Raw genomic sequence first — 14,013 nt, 5'->3', positions numbered from 1 at the left:
CTAAAAAAGTAGGGGGAAATCCTGAAAACCACTTAAAGATGAAAATGTATGTAACCGACTTAATCATCACAATACCAAGTGGTAATAAGTTCATTTAAGGGAGACTCAAAAGCACCCTCACATCCTTGAAAGCACCAAAACCCACTTGGCATATGCACCTGAGCCTGTGGCACAACTCTTTCCGAAATGACTCAAGAATCAGCACATCTTCTTAATTTTCTAAGCTCAGTGGGGCTACATAGACAGGAGGCGATGAGGGAACATGACCCCAAGGCCAGGCTAGCAGAGGCCACAGGCCTCCCCACCCAGGCCTCACACTGGGAAAAGGCCTCTGCCCAGACCCAGAGTCGAGACCCGGAAGCAGCCTTGTTCTAGCACACGATGGCACAGGGAGAAAGGGAGCACAACCCCACAGAACCCGCAATTCAGGCAGCCGCTCTGGAACTTTTCCAAAGTCGGGGGCTGGGGGCGTGGCTCCATGGTAGAGCGCCTGCCTAGCATGCACGAGGCCCTGGGTTCCATCCACAACACTGCAGGAAGAAAAATATAGGCAATGCAGACTCAGGTCCACAGAGCTTTTAGGAAAAGCCTCCTTACCCAAAGCCCCATCTCCACATGTACCCTTTACATTCTGCTCTGGAAAACCAACAGAGCCTCCTTACCCAAAAGCCTCCTTACCCAAAGCCCCATCTCCACATGCACCCTTTACATTCTGCTCTGGAAAACCAACAGAAGGGGCCACGGCTTCCTTGTTCTTCCACCTACATTTGTGGATTCAACAGAATGATTCTATTCCTAAGTGGATTATGTGGCCCAGAAAGAGGGACCACCACTCTTAGCCAGGGCAGTCCCCCGACAGGACACCTGGCAGCTGGGATGCTTCGTACTTGTGACCTGTCTGTCCATTCACTCAGCAAATCCCCCTCTGGAGTGTGACTGGCCGACTCGGACAGAAGGTACCCAAGCAGCCCCCAGCCTGGGTGGGCGGGAAGGCCAACAGGCCCTGGCCTGAGGTCTTCTGCACTGTCCCCCAACCCATGCACAGCTCGATTGCTGTAGCACAGCCCCCGGTGCCAGGAAGACATGCAAAAAATGAGGAGAGCCACGGCAAACCAGACCCCAGGAAAGAAGGAGGAAGTTGTTGATTACACGTCAGGCTGAGCCCAGACAGACCCCAGACGCCCCGAGCACAGCAGGCCCTCTCCCAAGCACTCCGCTTGCGAAGTTAACCAAGCGTCACCAGACCGCCTTTGGCAGGAGTCGCAGCCAACACAAAAACAAATATTATATAAAGTTGAAGGAGACAGCCTGGGCAGAAAAAGCCCAGTTGACACTTCCAACGGTCCCCTTTGTGTTGCAGGTCACACACTTTGTGACCAAATCCCTCCCCTCCCCAGGCCTGTCCTCTTCAATCCCGCCCATGTGGCCCTGAGCTCCACTCATTACCCTTCCAAGTTGACCATCACTAAGAAGATTTCCCCCAGTCCAACGAACCTCGCATCTCATGCTCTACTGCAGACGCTCCTGACCTCTGGGGAGGTCAAAACCTTACTGAGAATCCCATCAAAGCCCTGACATTCTCCCCAGGAGCAGCAAGCATGATTGCAGGGAACTCACAGATGCCCTGAGCTGCCTGGGGTTACAAGCCTCGGTGGCCGTCCCCATGCCCATCTCCTCCCATTTCCCTCCTGCACTGAATTTGAGAAAAGCTCAGTAACCAGCCTCCGTTTGGAAGAATCATGTAACTCCAACAAATGTCAAGAATCCATAAGGACTCCTTCCAGAAGGCTGGCCATGACATAAGGTCTGCAGGAGAAGGTCACGTCCCTCAGCTCAAGAGCTCTGGCCAGTCGGACTGGCAGCATCCCTGAAGGACACGCCCTCCCGGCGACTGCCGCGCAGATGTACCAACGTGACTTGCTGGGACTGCTGAGACTCAGTCTGTTACAACTGGCATCGGCTGCCACGGGCAAGTCATCAGAAGAACCTGACCTTGGCAAAGCACATTTTACACTTGAGCGCAATTCACTGGGTGACACCCAGCGGGGCGCAGGGAGGCAGGAAGAGGGAGAAGGTGCTGGAGTGTGCTGCCTGGCGCTGCCCACCCCACAGCACGGCACAAGCCACCTCACCCACACACGCAGACCCAACCCACGAAGCCAAATTCTCGAGCTGCTGCTGAGAATCCCATAAAAAGCAATGCTATTTCTAACCTCCCGCACCATGGAAAAATACACCCGCCACCAAGCAACCCAGAATCTCTGAAGGGTTTATTTTTATACTCTTTTCCCCACGCCCCCACCCCAACCTCCCCCACAAAAATTTAGGTGGAAAATTTGCTAGCTTTTTAGCAGCTTAACAATACTGTGCTAGGTATCAACTGAAGAAGTTGCCAGCACACTGGAATTGAAAGCAGAATGTTCAAGGTGCTTTTCTGATGGGACTCTGCACACCTACTTGAGAAAATAATATAATCTAATAATAGGAAGACAGAAACCATCAAACAGACAGAGAAAATCCCCCAGGTCCCAGACCACAGGGGAAGCAACAAAAGGAAGAAGTTTCTCTTCTGAAAGCCTGTCCCCGTTTGCTGACCCTCCTCCCTGAATTGCCCATTGTCCTAGTCCAGCCCACAGATAGAGCGACCAGCGCTCCTGACGCCCTTGCTGGGCTTCTGTTTTCCTCAATGCTACTCTGAACCTGAATCTGAAGGGTGAGCTGGGGCTCCAGACCTGACTCCCTGGTGCTGCACAGAGGAAGGACTCAGGCAGGGGCAGGAAGGCACTGGAGATGAATGTGGACTGCAGGACCCAGAAACTTCCAGAAGCCAAGAGAGACCCTTGAACCAGGACTCCTGGCACTGGCAGCCATGGGGTCACCTCTCTGATGACAACCTGGAAGGACAGCAGAGGCTCCAACCTGCTGCGGTCCAGCTGCTTATGCAGACAGGACATCCTGGTACAGCCCTGGAGGAACCTAACCTGAAGGCAGAGTTCACTCCCAGAGTTGGGAGCCCGGCCCCTGTGCCACGCCCAGCCGTTTCTGTTGGGTCACGTTTCTCACAGTTAAGTCCGTGTCAATGTCAAAGATGACTTTGTACCGACATCTGGTGAAAACAAGCATTAATTTATTTACCGGAGTGGAAAGCAGGAGCCCACATTTAAAGGTGATGAGCGCTTATCTCAGTTCTACTGTTCTTCTTTGATTTTTACCCTAAAAGTTTTAAATTTAAGGCAAGAACGGGAAGATCGGGTCCCAGGGATGCATGGCGGTGGAGAGGGTTGTCTGTCAACTGCCGAGGGTCACCATACTGGGACCACGGATCCCACGCCGACTCCCTGTCCCACAGTCTATCAAGGACGTTGAAAGGAACCAAGACAGGTGGGATTCTCCCCACCTGCATCCTCTCGTCTGCTGAGAGCCAAGCAGATCCAAGGCTGAGGTTCCATTCTCTCCAGAAGAGAAATGGGTGAAGAGAGGTCAGGAGCAACTCCCTGGCCTGCATCTCAGAGGCTGCACCCCAGCACGCCCGGCACTTGGAAGACACCTGTGAAGTTCTTCAGGAATTCTCCCTGTGCTGATTGAGGACAGAGATTGCCACCTCTGTCTCTTTTCCTCTAATCCTTCCACCTACCATGTACCAAAATGCTGAATTAGGCATCTACTAAATAATTCTTCAAGATAAATAACATCCTGATAAAAGTCAAAAAAGTTGAGACTCAGAGCTAGAACCTGGTGTGTGTCACAAAGTGAATAAAATCCACGGGGCGAGAATTCAACCCAAATTCCGCGGCTTGTGACTCCACTTTACAAATGCCACATGCCAAAGGGCAAGCCTTGAGCTCATCCAGGAGGCCCCAGTGATGAAGCACATTAACAGCACCCTACACATGCAGACCCACCCCCATTTCAAAGCCAAGTTCAAACGAATCCATGTACAGAAAGAGGGTCTGTGCAAAACGCAGACCTCCGTGGGCTTCTCAGACAGGCAGAACACTGAGCCGTAATGCCACCTGTCCACTGCATCAGCCCTTAGGAATGTCTCACAGCCCAGCTGTGAGCTGCTTAAGGGACCAAGCTTTACAAGTAACAGAGTGAATATAAATTCCGGGACAGTCAACTGTAAGGACCTATTTTAGAGGTGTGAAAGTTCTTACGACACCTCGGAATCTAAGTCTGTGCTTGAAAATTACCCGTGATGCGTGAAGCAGCATTCGGGTCTGCAGAGACAGCCTTGCTTCTCAGACCTCTGGGGGGTGGGGGGCGGGCAATGCGGCTTTCCATCTAACCTGAAAGCCACACTCAGCAACTGCAAGTTGAGAAAAAGTTTTCCATTACCAGTTTTGAAAGTTGCTTAAAATAGCTGACAGAATGAGGTAATCCCATATAAGGAGGAAAATCAGATACTTATGTAATTTTCAAGAATTATTTCTACTTTTGCCAAAGTTTTGCAAATCAAGTTGGGCAGCCCTTCGGGGCATAGGCCAGTGGGTGCATTAGGAGAGTTGGTGAACAGTGACTTGGGGCAGCTTTAGCTTGGGGTGGGTAAATTCAAGGGGGCTGTATTTGGAATGAAGAATGCAAACAGAGCTGCACCCCCAGTTTGTAGGCCCTGGTGGGGTCGAGCAGTCACCTCCCACTCTAAGCTGGTGGTAGGTGCCAAGTTACAGAAGAAACCTAGTGCAGCTCACCAGCTCTCACAGGGCAGCAAAGATGGGAATTCTCAAGCCTCATGCTGCTCCTTTAGGATCTCAGGGGCCAGATGAACCATTCATCAGTCCCTGAACACCCAGGAGATGAATGAAGGCTTATCACACCCAGTGAGTCCCGGTGCCTTGCCCTCCACATTTTCAGACCTCTGATAGTGAAACTCACAGGAACCCTCAAGGCAGCAGTAGACAGGAACCCACTGCACTCAATCAGCCAATGGCCCACTGTGCTACGCACGCTCTTAAGCACCTGCCATGCCAGGAAGGGTCCAAGTTGTGAAAAGCCCCGGTGTGCCTCGGTGAAGAAGCACCCTAAACCCCCTCCCCAGTCCCCAACCATCATCTATTGCCAATAGCAGCCATAGATAGAAAGGACTGGGTGTGCTGAGCGCCTCCAAACACACCTCCATCCATGTCCTTCATTTGACGAGTTCCCTGGAGCTCCCTGCTGTGGACACTGTCCTTCAGCACAATGCAGTGGGTGCGGGGACAGGGGACAGGGCTGGGGGTCCACTGGCCCTTAGAAAGTTTCCATTCTATCAAGGAATTTGCCACAAGCAATGAGCATACCACCTGGCACATTAAAAATTTAGGGAAAAAAAATTACATCTTGTATTTCATAGAACTTCCTCCTTTCCTCAAGATTCTCAAGTGCGTCCCCCACTGAGGTTCCCTGCTGTCAAGTGAAGCCTGCCAATCAGGCAGGACAAGACTCACTAAAGCCACTTCAGAGTTGACAAAATAGAGGCACAGGGAAGGGAGGGGGGCATGCCTAAGGGGAAAAGCGGACGGTGGGCAGGCTAGAGGGGGGGACACTCCTGGCAGCCTCTAGCACCTCCCCTGGCTGTCCCCCAAGGGGGCTGGCTCTGAATGGGGCTTGGGCCTGAGGATATCAGAGGTGACTCAAACACATATATGTCATCTAAGCTTCTGCTGAAGACACCCCAAGTCCCAGCCACTTAGCCCCCCCCCACACACACACACAAAGTGGCATATACACACACGGACTCACAAACATAAAACCAAACGCAGTAACTCAGGAAGGGACCATCTCAGAATGGCTGGTGTTTGACAGTCTTTGTGACAAAGAAGAGCCGGAAGCCCCACTCACCTTTACCACTACGAGCAGACAGGTATCAGTCCTTGGAAACGGTCCAGCGGAGGAGGAGGCGGCGGCGGCGTGAGGTGGCAGGTGCAGAGCTTGTGCTACAGAAAGGAAAAGAAGGGCCGTCAGGGCACCAGTCCTTCCTTCCCCCTGGAACATCCACCCCCAGACACACCAGCTTCCAGAAAATGTCTGAGGGCTGTCAAAACAAAAGGCACAAATATCAAAATAAAGCAAATAAAAATGTGAAGATCAGCAGCAAGTGTTAAAGGGAAGGAAGAGGGGATCTCAGCAGAACCTCTGGAGCAGGGAACACCACCGGCCCGCCCCACCTCCGACCTGCAGGGAGCAAGACCAGCTGCTCCGGTTCCTCCCTGAAATCCCAGCCTGCTTCTGTGCCCTCCTGAAGCTCTGGCCTCTCCGCCCGCCCTCTGTCCCGTCAGTGATACATCCTCCACTGGGTGCTACAGATTTTGTCCAGGCCACACAACCCATCGCCAGCCCCCCGCCCCAAGATGGTGAGCTGACTCCACGCACACAGGGCCTCGGAGGCTGAGCACGGTGCCTCCTCAGGAGACCTCCACGCACCTTTCAAAGCAGCTTCGGGAAAACTCGGTAGAGCTCTGCCTCCCATACCACAAGTGCCTCCCAGCACCCGGCCTGCCAGTGGGTCGGATGCTCCTGTCCAAGGCTGAATGAGCCGCCATCTGTCTAGCTCATGTGCCATGCCCCCTCCAGGAGACTTGTCCCTCAAAGCACAGTGCTGCCATATGTCACTCCTGAGTGATCCGCCAATGCTAAGGCATCCAGATTAAAAAAATGACTGCACCTAGCTCGAGGGCCCCATGAGAATCCCGCAGAGGCCCACCCCAACACCTGAGCCAGTGCCTCCCTGTGTCTGTTCAGCTCCCTCTGTCACTACGGTGGGGACATCTCTTTTTTCCCCACATTTTTTTATTGATGCGTTTTGGTTGTATATAACTGAGGTGACCTGTGGTTACATATTCGAACCTGCACACAATGTAACAACATAATTGGGCCATTATTACTCCCCAGCACTTCTCCCTCTTTGCCCCCTTCCACCCCTTAATCCCTTTCCTCTACTGAGCTCTCTTTGATTCCCATGAGACCCCCTCCCAACCTTCTTTTGCTTTCTCCTCTCTGACTTTCTTGTATGAAAGAAAACTTGACTCCTTGACCTTCTGAGTTTGACTTACTTCCTTTATCATAACGGTCCCCAGTTCCATCTATTTTCCTGCCGATGACATAATTTCATTTTTCTTTACGACTGAAAAAAACTCCACTGTATACACACACCACATTTTCTTTATCCATTCCGCTCTGATGGACACCTGAGTGGGTTCCACAGTTTGGCTATTGTGAGTTGGGATGCTATAAGCATGGGTATGCAGGTATCCCTGGAGCATGCTGACTCTAATTCTTTAAGATATAGACTCAAGAGTGGTCCAGCTGGGCCATATGGTGGTTCCAGGCCTGGCCTTCTGAAGAACCTCCATACTGATTTCCATGGTAGTTGTCCTCATCTACCATGCCCTAGTCCCACCAACAGTGAGTGTCAAAGTGTTCCTTTCTCCGCATCCTCTCCAGCACATATTATTATCTGTATTCTCGATGGCTGCCATTCTGACTGGTGTGAGATGAAATCTCAGGGTAGTTTTGATTTGCATTTGCCAAATTGCTAATGATGTTGAACACTTTTTCATATATTTGTTGGCCATCGGTATTTCTTCCTTTGAGGAGTTGGACATTTCTTTCTCCTCTCCTTCCTTCTCTCCACTGAGAGAAGAAAACATGCACTTCTGATTCTCCAGAACTTAGGAACAGGGATCCCTCTCCTAAAGCTTTCTGGGACTCAAACGCTGCGATCTCTTGGGAACAGAAGTCAGTGAAATGACCTGAGTGTCCTGGTTAGGGCAGAATCCCATGTGACTCCACAGTGGATGGTGCCCTTGTATAATTCCCTTCCCTTGAGCACAGGAGTAACTGGTAACTTGTTTCTCACCAACAAATGGCACAGGTGCCACTCCCTTGATCAGGTTGCCCTGTGTAGGAATCCAGCTCAGTAACTCCAGTGAGGTGCCCTTGCTGGTTCTGAAGAAGGGAGCTAACAAGACAGGGTCCTGTCTGTGAAGGGGCCATGTGGCAAGGAGAGCAGGGACCTCTGAGAGCTGAGAGCAGTCACCAGCTGACAGCCAGCAAGGAAACAGGGATCTCAGCCCCACAGGGACAAGCAAGCTGACTGCCAATAATGTGAATAAGCTTGGGAATGGATCCTTCCCCACCCAAACCTCCAGATGAGAACACAGCCCCTGAGCTACGGACACTGTACGAGAATGCGCATTGTGCTTGGCCTCCGGGCTCATGACAATTTGCTACGTAGCAATGTAAAATTACTAAATCTAGTTTAGTAATCGATATGTGAAATATGTATCTCTTAAGTGCAAACATCACCAGCCCATCAGAATAGCCCTCGCTGGCTGCAGCATCAAAGGTAAAACTTCATTCTTCCCACTCCGTGTGAGCAAGAACTCATCACCTCATCCTGGCACCCCAAGACTTTGCAGAGCGAACCAATCATTGTTTTTTGTTTTTTAATCAGTCAAACTAAAAGCATTATGATCTGTGGATCTCCATACCCTATGATAAGGCCACAGCAACTGAATTGGTCCATCCTTCTAGCCAAGTTTGTACCTTCAAAGTAAATTTCAAAATCGCTGGCAGATCTTTAGCTCCTGCTCGAGCCCAGAGACTGAAGGCACAGCTCCCCCTGGTCCCATCTCTTCATTCTACCTGGGAACCTGAGTCCATGCTTAGAAATGTCACTCAGTAGTTACAACTTTGGCCAAATATCCTTGCTGCTTCTCTGGCATTTTAGCTATGTAACAGCTCAAGGTTAAAAACAAAAACTTCCCTAAAAAATCTGCAGAGCAAGAACTTGTGATTCCTTCTTAAATTTCCATTTGTATCAATAAGTCTTTCATTCTCAACCAAAATGAAAAAGTCCTGAGCGGGTCCAACAAACGGGTTCTAATTCTGACACTAATTCTGAAGCGGCTTCCTGGAAATCTTTTTTTTTTTTTTTAATATATTTTATTTGTCAACAGACCTTTGTTTTGTTTATTTTTATGTGGTGCTGAGAATCAAACCCAGTGCCTTACACATGCTAGGCAAATGCTCTACCACTGAGCTACAACCCCAGCCCTCCTGACAATCTTTTTTAAAAATTCTTTATTTTGTTTTTTTATTATTAAATTGGTGATTTTTAATTCTCTGAATTAAAATTTTTATCTAAGCTCTGTTTAAAATAAAAGTTGGAAGCCAGGTGTGGTGATGCACACCTGTAGTCCCAGCTTTTCCTGAGGCTGAGGCAGGAAGATCCCCTGAACCAACAATTTCGAGACCAGCCTTAGCAACATAGTGATACCATGTATTAAAAATAATAATAGGGCTGGGGATGTGGCTCAAGTGGTAACGTGCTTGCCTGACATGCGCAGGGCACTGGGTTCGATCCTCAGCACCACATAAAAATAAAGATGTTGTGTCCAACAAAAACTAAAAAATAAATATTAAAAAATTCTCTCTCTCTCTCTAAAAATAATAATAATAATAATCAAAGAAAAGTAGAATGTCTAAATAAAGTCAGTTTCTGTTACCCTCAAGAGATAAATTATTGCTTTTATTACAAAGAATACTGTGACTAAAGTTGTGTGTTAGATTTTGAAAAGGCTGATTTTAATAACAGGCATACTTTTAAATATTCAAATTAGTTAAATTACATAAAAGGTACAAAATAAAAACTTCATTCATTATAGAAACTTGTCACATTCCCCCAAAATCCATATTCAGGAACTCATTCTACATGCCCATTCCTTCACCAGTCACTTAGTAAACATGAACATTATCTCCAAGGTTTATCCCTTGTCCTCAGCTTCTCCGACAGAAGGATGCTCACACCCAAGCCAAGAAAAACTACAAAACAGCCGTCCCGGAATTCGAGGCCGAGAACTTCAACAAACTCCCCTCTTCCTCCCGGCATAACCTGCACTCGCTCAGGCCCATCTCTAGCTGTGGAAAACAGCCAGTGGCCCACAGCTCAGAATCCTCCTGGACGGGGTGAGGCAGGGAACCCGAGCCCACGCAGCAGAAGAGGCCGGCCCAGGCAGAGAGTCAGCCCCAGGCAGAGAGTCAGCCCCAGGTCACAGCGCCACCTGACACCCTACAGCTTCTTTCCCCCTGTTCCAGCGACAGTGAGTCTTCCCCACCGTCTCACATAACACAGCTCAACGCAAAGTCCAGCAAGGGCTTCAAACCACAGCCTGGGTGTGAATGTCACACCTTCACTTGGGACATGAGGGCAGCAGAACTGTGCACTCGGAGACAGTGGAGCACCAGGTCAGCACAGCCGCTCACAGAGAGAGCTGGCTGCGTCCTCCTGCCATACCCTGCTGCTGCGGCCAGCATCTCAGGAATCTACAAGTGCCTTCCAAAGTGATAAGGGCAGCCTCCAGGTTCTGATCAGGTCCCCAACCCAACCATCTCCTGAAGGACATCTCCCTGGCGTGTTGGGACCCGTGAGCTCGTGTGAAGCAGGGCAACCCGAGGGAGTGCGGGTGCTCCTGAACATGAGCAGGCCACGGGTGCATGAGGGCAGGGGACACAAGCACCCAAAGGACGGGAGCCACGTAGGTCACTTATCTATCCAGAGGTGCCAGGCAAGTGCTCTGCCACTGAGCTATTATTCTTCATCCTCACAACGTTCTCACTTCCTCTTGAAGGTAAATGAAGAATTTGTTCCTGAGAAGGGACATTGCACCTGCGCTCAGGAGAGGCACAGGTGCATTATATAGTCACTCCCCCTGTACAGCCACAGGCTTTGTTCTGATGCACTGGTCGCATCCTGGTGGCCAGCACTCCCGCATGACGTCTTCCCCCACTGGCCGCGTGGCTTCAGAACCAGCTGATACTGATCATGAGGGGTCTTCTCTGGGGCCCGAGGTCCCAGCACCAAGCTCTGTCACATGCACAGAGTCCAACCTCAGTGGAGTGCCAGCAGCCAAGGTGGCCAGAGCCACCTGACAACAGGAAGTAGACTGGTGGCCTCCTGCAGAGCCCAGGCCTGCTCTGCAAGGCCACCCCAACCCAGGGACCAAGGAGGCCACAGCTCCAGCTGCCCAGCCCACCACGGCCTCGAGTCTGGTCACCTGTTTCCCAGCCAACCTTGGCGGCCACTCTACCGAGGCACCTGGGGCTCAAGGGACACACCTGGCAGACGCAGCCCAGCCAGGAGGAACCAGAGCACACAGGGCCAGACGCCGCCTGTCAGCTGTCTGGCTTAGATCAAGTTTTCTTGTCCCAAAATAGAAATAAAGGGCCTCTTCAAAGCAGACGCAAGGGCCAAACCTCCCGTGGTGCCCACTGGGAGGGAACACAGCATGGCGGCCGCTCGGGCAAAGCATTTCCTCCGCTCAGAGGCCTGGCGCTAGGCCTTTGCCAGCAGACAGGGAAGAGGCTGGACTCTCCCGAGAGCTGGCATCTTCCGGGGGCTTCTGGCCCAGCTCAGGAAGCGCAGACTCCGCCTGGCTCCCACAACACTTCCTAGTCCACAGAGCTGGACTGTCTGCATGGGGTTGGAGGCAGAAATGGAGGCTCCAGCAGCCTCCAACCAAGGTCTGTCAATCAGGGAAAAGCCGTGCATCTGCGTAAAGCCAAAAGGCCTCCTGCCCTCCTGGGCATTTGGCTTGAGCACCTCATAGGTCTCCTATTTTCTGGGTTTTTAAAAATATTCTGGGCATCCCCCTCGACATTGCCATAGCGGGGGTTCCCAGAAGAGCAGCTTCAGAAGAAAACTCAAGGCACAAGACCCCAGCTTTCACATCTTATCACCTCTCATCTTCAGACACTCAGCTCAAGTCCCATCCACTGGGCTGAGGAAGGAAGACACAGGGAAGTCAGAGGTGAAGAAGGGTCATGGCTTAGTCACACAGAGAGGTCAAGACGTTGGCCTCTGCCTCATGCCCAGGTGATAATAACAATGTAAACAATTATAATAATAAGGTCACACTCATTTAGCAAAGGCCCACCCTGGCACTTTACATATCAGCTCAGCTGATGCTCACAGCAGCCCCGTGGGGATGTTGTTATCCTCAGCTTACAAACGAGAAAACCAGAGTCCAGAGAATTGAGGTAGCTTGCCCAGGTCACACGGCTATTAAGAGGCATGGCTGGGACTTGAACCCTGTTCCACCCTATAGTCAGATCTGCACAGCCATCAAAACAAATAGTTACAATAAGTAGAGCATAAATGAGATAGCAAATATGAATGTGCTTAGTTCTTGGGAATTACTATCATTATTATTCTATTGACCTCTTAAAATTTTGCATTGAATATAGGCCCAGCTTTCGACAAGAGAGCCGTTTTCATGTGCTGAATTCCCTGGAACCATGATACTTGGTCATTCTCCGTTGAATTATGTGGACTGTGACATGTTTTGGTTTTTTGTTTTGTTTTGGTTTTGGGTTTGGTTTGCTATGAGAATTGAACCAAAGGGCACTTAATAACTGAGCCACATCCCCATCCCTTCTTATTTTGAGACAGGGTCTCCATAAGTTACTGAGGCTGGTCTTGAACTTGTCATCCTCCTGCCACAGCCTCCTGAGTTGCTGGGATTATGGGTATGTACCACCACACCCAGCTAGACTCTGTAAGTCCTCCTGGACCCTTTGTACTTTCAAACATCTTTTGTACAACATACGCATGCGTATTATAAATACACAAATAGAGATCCATCGTACACATAGGGTTATGATATTTAAATACACACATAGAGAGATCCCAGGTATAACTTTTTAAGATTCTGAAAACAATACTCAGCCTTACAGTCTGAAATACATCCCATCTTTTATTGCAAATGACTTTTCTAATGTTGGTTTTGACCTACAAAGATGATTTGGGAACTAGTGAGTTTGGACCTGCATAGAAGAGCAAGCTCCAGCTACCAATAAAACTTCCCAGATGTCCTAAAGAGTGATCCTTTCCAGCACAGCCTGCAGGACTCAGGAACCAACCGGAAAGCACAGAGGAGCTCAGTGTTCTCTGCTGGAGCCAAACGGAGCCCGCCCCGTCTGTACTATCTGTGCATGGACTTTGCAAATAAAGCCTGGAATCCAATATTCTGAAATAACTTAATGAAAACACATTCGACTGCTAAAGTGTCTTTGCCTTGGCTTTCATTGCTTCAATACCCTGGTAAACGGTTGTTCCAACAGGCCTGGCACAAGCATGGCTTTGCACTCCAGAGTAGGCTGGCTGCATTCTGCAGGTCAGCCGTGAGCCCTGAGCTCACAGGCTCCCAGGATATGGGGGGCCCTGCAGCATCCCACCACAAAGCGCTAGGCAGCCCTGACTCCTCTGCAGACCAAGGCACCTATCCAACTCCCCTACAAGTGTGGTTCAAATCTGACCAAGGTGACATCTATCAGGTGTTAACGGAGATGTTCTTGGACGGAACCAGTCACCTGGGAAGAGAGGCATGCAAAACACCCAAGGGGACACTAGGAGGAGGGAGAAGAAGAATATGGAGAGGACACCAACTTTGAAAGCAGCAGGCCTGGTGCCGGAACCAAACCTGAGCAAGCGTGAACCGCCAACAGCCAGGCCCTTGGGAGAAACTCGATTCAGATGGATGAAAAGGCAGGCATGTTAGACACACAGGGCCTGGGTGGGACACAACAAGGTCTCAGGCCCAAGTGCAGGGTGCGACATCCACATACAGACTGTCACTGCTGCACAAGTGGACGGCTGGGTCATAGGTTTTTTTAAAAAAATTACCAAGCCCCTCTTCATTCTGCCCCCTCTTACCAGACTCCCCAGCATCTTCTCCATGAGGCCATCAGAATAATAACTCTTGGGAGCCCTGCCCGTCTCAGAGGCCAGTGTTAACCAGCTATGGCCTGGGCGAGCTGCTCGACCTACTGGGGGCTCCTAAGGGTAAAACTAAACTCCCAGGAAAGACAGGCCCTGCTCCAAGATAGCTTTCTCTTACTCAAAACCACTCCTCCTTTCCTCATTCTTGTGGGTTTCATTAAACCAAGAAGCCCAGGACACTGTAAACGGATTTGCTAGTTTCCATACTTGCTGCCAAATTTCCACTTCTGCAAAACCAATTCAAGAGAGAGAGA

The 14,013-nt window shown here is 50.2% G+C and overlaps 1 protein-coding gene across 5 annotated transcripts in view; it reads right to left on the bottom strand.

Annotated features, from left to right (window-relative positions):
• Positions 1-14,013, bottom strand: part of Ldlrad4 (low density lipoprotein receptor class A domain containing 4) — a 381,472-nt gene that overhangs the window by 321,784 nt on the left and 45,675 nt on the right. For all 5 annotated transcript variants that reach the window (XM_026401980.2, XM_026401978.2, XM_026401982.2 and 2 more), the window contains exon 2: positions 5,821-5,915. The gene's annotated coding sequence lies outside the window, so the exon portion shown is untranslated. The remainder of the gene's footprint in view (positions 1-5,820; positions 5,916-14,013) is intronic.

This window comes from Urocitellus parryii, chromosome 13, assembly GCF_045843805.1.
Source record: "Urocitellus parryii isolate mUroPar1 chromosome 13, mUroPar1.hap1, whole genome shotgun sequence".
Classification (NCBI taxonomy): Eukaryota; Metazoa; Chordata; class Mammalia; order Rodentia; family Sciuridae; genus Urocitellus; species Urocitellus parryii.
This window is presented reverse-complemented; position numbering and strand designations above follow the sequence as displayed.